Below are 5,079 nucleotides of genomic sequence, written 5' to 3'. Positions count from 1 at the left end.
CCGCCAGGGCCTGGTCCCAGCGGCGCCCACTCAGGCCTGCTGTGGAGCCGGCCAGGACGGCGCTGCCCGGTCCCCGTGGCGCTGTGCGCCCCAGTGCGTGTCCGGACCTCGCGCTGCCCCCGGGCCTCCACGGGAGGGCCTCGCAGATCCCGGCCGCCTCTCCTCAGGCCCCGCCTCTGCTCCGCTCCACGACCTGCCCTTCTCCGTTTCCCGGACCCCCATGCCCGCCGGCCGCACTGGGAAGGCCCTGAGGCCTGCGGCCCCCGGGAGCAGACTGACTCCCCACGGCTGCCTGCCGGCGGCGTGGACTACTGACCACATCTTCCCAAGCCCTTCCCAGCTCTTGAAATTACATCCAACGGCAGAGGATGCTGGCAAGGCCGCCGGCAGGTGCCATGCCCCTCCCGGGGAGCCCTGCGGGCGGGGTGTGGAGAGCTGGCAGGGCCTCATCCCTGGCAGCAGGAGACCATTCCCTAGGCGGCCCTTTCTGGGGGGAACTGGGAAGTTCGTCTCCCCTTTGGGGGTGCCTTGAGCTGCAGCGGCCGGGGTGAATGGAAAACTCAGTTTCATTGCCCCAGAGATTTCTTTTTCTTTTTTTCTTTTTTTTTAATCCTACCCCCGAGGATGTTTTTCCATTGGTTTTTAGAGAGAGTGGAAGGGAGAGGGAAAGAGAGAGAGAAACGTCAATGTGAGAGAAACACATCGATTGGTTGCCTTTTGCATGAGCCCTGACCAAGGCCAGGGCTAGAGAGGATCCTGCAACCGAGGTTCGTGCCCTTGAGTGCTATGGAACCTGGAACCCCTTGGTCTGCAGGCCAGTGTTCTACCCACTAAGCCAAACCGGCTAGAGCAATTTTTTTCAAATAAGTTGCTTCTACTTTTATGACAATATTGGATCATTAACTCATTCACCTTAACGTTGGGTAATGAGGCCCTCAAAGCAAGCCCCACAGGTGCTTGCAATGCTATATTTAGAAACCCCAATCTTACGGAACAATCTTTCTCACTAGTAAAAGTATTTGCAGTTCTTTGACAACCCTAAAAAGGAAAGGGTTCCCACGCAATTAAGACCCTACTGTGATTCAGAACCAAAGGACTGGCGGACAGTGGTGAAGTGTTTCTCAAGTTATTTAAAATGTGTCGCCATAAAGTAGAATTTAATCTAGAAATGGCTGAAATAGTCTGAAAAGAGATAGTTTTGAGATAACAGTCTGGGACACAACAATAAGAAAAAATGTTTGCCTGGTCAGCGTGGCTCAGTGGTTGAGCCCTCAACCTATGAACCAGAGGCCATGGTTTGATTCCCATTTGGGGCACATGCCTAGGTTGCAGGCTCAATTCCCAAGTAGGAGGCAGGCAGGAGGCAGCCAATCAATGATTCTCATCATTGATGTTTCTCTCTCTCTTTCCCTCTCCCTTCCTCTCTGAAATCAATAAATATATATTTTTAAAAAGAAAGAAAAAATTATATAAAATGATATTTCTTCTATTAAAATATATGATTAAAAAATCTATCTTAAACTAAAAATTAAACATAAAGAATTAATAGTGAATATAAATTAAGGGGGAAATGATGCTCTATTGTTTTGCCCATTAGCTTAAAGAAAGTTTGAAAGGCAATAACATCCATAGGTGATGAGAATAAGTCATCATCAGACTTGGTCATTTGAGAACAAGTTGCTACAAATTAGAGATAATCACCTGGAAATGTGTATTAAATGTGAAATATGCATAGAGCTGAACAACAATACTGTTTTTGTATCTAAGATACATGCATGAAGCTGTCTGTTGTAGCATTATTTGCCACAGTAAAAACTAGAGAGAACTTAAATGTCTATAATATGGTTGAACAATGAAAAATATTATTTAACTACAAAAAAAAAGTATAAAATAGATGTTGAGGTTAGTGCTGGAGTAGTCACCTTGGATTAAAAATAAGTTACAAAGTAATATAAAGACTACTAGAGGCCTGGGGCATGAAATTCATGCGGGTGGTGGTGGTGTGTCCCTCAGCCCAGCCTGCACCCTCTCTAATCTGGGACATTCTTCTCACAATCCAGGACTGCTGGCTCCCAACCATTCGCCTGCCTGCCTGATTGCCCCAAACCACTCCCCTGCCAGCCTGATTGATGCCGAACTGCTCCCCTGCTGGCCTGATAGCTTCTAACTGCCCTCCCCTGCCAACCTGGCTGCCTCCAACTGCCCTTGCCCACAGGCCTGGCTGCTTCCAACTGCCCTCCCCTGCAGGCCTGGTTGCCCCCAACTGCCCTCCCCTGCAGGCCTGGTTGCCCTTAACTGTCCTCCCCTGCAAGCTCAGCCCCCCTCCCAACTGCCCTCCTCTACAGGCCCAGTCACCCACAACTGCCTTCCCCTGCAGGCATGATCGCCCACAGCTGCCCTCCCCTGCTGGCCATCTTGTGGTGGCCATCTTGTGTTCACATGGGGGCGGCCATCTTGTGTGTTGGAGTGATGTTCAGTTTGCATATTACCTCTTTATTATATAAGATAGTATTTTTTCTGCAAAATCAATAATAGCAACAAACCCCCACAAATGTGTCATGGTGTGTTTGCAGGAGCATGAAGCCTTTGACACTGATTCCCCAGCGTGAAGGCACCACGTGATTAAAAGGAGCTGTCCCCTCCCTCACCAAGAGCCACTCCATGGGACATGAAGAGAAGTGAAAAGAGTGCTTGCTGCTTGCACACAGCTCCCCATGTCCCGGCATCACTGCCTGGACACGCAACATGGAAGTTCTGAATCTTTGCAGCCTCAGAGACTTGGAATGGAAGAGTGAGTGAGTGAGTTTTCATATGCTTGTCTTTTTCTGCTTTTAAACAGTTACCATGTAATATTTTTGGATCTTAATATGAAACTCTAAAAATAGCCGTGGTGGGTCTATTTAGGAACCCTGTATGAAGTGGGCGGGGCAGGAAGGGCTGGTTGTAATTACAAGAATAGAATGTGTTCCCTTCCCAGCGGTTTGCCATGGCCCCTCTCTGGCCCTCTGGCCCCATGCGCCCGAGTCCAGACACAGTTCGCTGAGTGCTTCCGGAGCTGCTCGCCGGGCTCCCCTGTCGGCCAGAGCTCAGCCTGCTTCCAGCATCTGCTTCCAGGCCCACTCCGGCACCTCCCATCCTCGGCCTGCTGGGAGAGGCGGCAGCACAGGGCCTTTCGGAGAACTCCTCTCCAGGAGCTGCTGACCACCTCTCCTCAGAGCCAACAGCCGCCAGGGCGGGGCACGAGTTCTCGAGCAAGTCAGCGACCCCAGCCTCAGCTCCACATGCAGAGCAGGAGGCGGTGCCAGCTCCCATCCTATCCAGACACCCTGCCGTGGGTCTGGTCATTATCCCCACGAGTCTAAGCATTTAGCAAGCACAGGCCAGGCCTCTTCGTGGCTTTCAGTGCCTAGCAGACCGCTTGGCATATACGTACTCATAAATGTTCATTGCATGACTGAAAATGTAAGTAATTGAGTATTAATGACTACCTATTTGGTACAAGAATACAGTTTATCTACTTCTTGAGTAAAACAAGAACACAAGTATTGCTCTGCATCACAGCTTGGAGACCAAACGTGAGCCTCCCAGAAGGCAGCTGCAGTATGAGTCACCTGCTAGTGCCAGTCTTGTGGAGAAAGGGCGCTGTGCGAAGGTGAGAGCCCAGCTTTGAAATGATGGGTCTCGGAAAGAAGTGCCCCGGCCCGCGGCTGGGAGAGGCTCCGCCTCAGGAGCGCAGGGCTGTGCTCCTCAGACTCATCACACAGGACACAGAGCAGGGCGTGGGAGTCCACGTGGCGGCTGTGTTCCCATGTTTGGGTTTTCTCTTGGGCCTCCACTTTGATAGTGTTCCACTGTGATCGTAAGGCACAGCCTCAGTGGACCTCGAAAGATTAAAAACCAAATACTACTTAAGAAGTATTTATGTAAATAAGAAATCATCTGAATATATCATTTGTTACACTGAAATACACAAATGTATTTCCCAACTCTGATGGTAACTTCCCGTTTCTCAAAAACTCCGGTTTGGCTCAGTGGAACCTGATAGGTCCCAGGTTCGATTCCAGTCAAGGGCATGTGCAGGAGGCAGCTGATCAATGTTTCTAACTCTCTATTTCTCTCTCTTCCTCTGTAAAAAATCAATGAAATACATTAAAAAAACAAAACAAACAAACAAAAAAAACTCCTTAACAGGGAGGCTCAGCTCTGAGAGGGGTGCAGTCCTGTTCTCAGCCTCTGCCTGGGCCTGGGGGGGAGAAGGGGGGCCCTGACCCCCTGGGCATGGTGCTCGGACTAGGTGCTTGGTGTCTCTGCTTTACTTTCTTTTTCCAAACTCAAGGAGGTAGGCCGTAGTATCTCCAAGACCACTTCCTTCTCTAACATTTTAGGAGTTTGTCATTTAGTTCTATTACTTTCCAATTATAATTCTACTTCAAGCATAAAATAAGATCACATAACCCTGCTATCTCAGGTTAGCACAGCTTGTTCTCATAACCCGCTGAAGAGAGATTTGAGGGCGGCTCCCGGTAAAGCATAGGTGGGTGTGACTGCGGTCGCTGCTCAGATGCCTCTGGTAGCGGCCAGCTGCCTGAGTGTCCCCAGCAAGTCCTGCCTCTGCCTCCGCCGCCCGCACGCGGGGAACCTGCGCACGGTCCTCAGGTCCCTCCAGTCCTCCGAGGGAGAGGTGTCCGCGCCAGCCAATGTGGGGGAGCCCTGGCCTGCTGCTTCCGGGGCGGGGGCGGGGGGGGGGGTGCTGGACCCCGCGGGAGAGGCTGCGGATGATGGGCGGGCAGCGCCTGGTGGCTGTGGGAGGCGCGGGGTGGCTGTGGGCGGTGGGCGGTGGGCGGGGCGGTGGGGGCGGTGGGCGGGGCTGTGTGGCTGTGGACGGGGCGGTGGGGGCAGTGGGGGCGGTGGGGGCTGTGAGGCTGCGGGTGGGGCTGTGGGCGGGGCTGTGGGCGGGGCGGTGGAGGCTGTGGGGCGGTGAGCGGGGATGTGTGGCTGTGGGCGGGGCGGGGCGGGCGGGGCTGTGGGCGGGGCGGCGGTGGGGGCGGGGGGCGGGGGATAAAGGCTGGAGCCCGTGGA

The sequence above is a fragment of the Pipistrellus hanaki genome (genome assembly GCF_964339955.1).
Source record: "Pipistrellus hanaki genome assembly, chromosome: 17".
Classification (NCBI taxonomy): domain Eukaryota; kingdom Metazoa; phylum Chordata; class Mammalia; order Chiroptera; family Vespertilionidae; genus Pipistrellus; species Pipistrellus hanaki.
The sequence above is the reverse complement of the archived record's forward strand: the minus strand, read 5'-3'. Positions refer to the sequence as shown.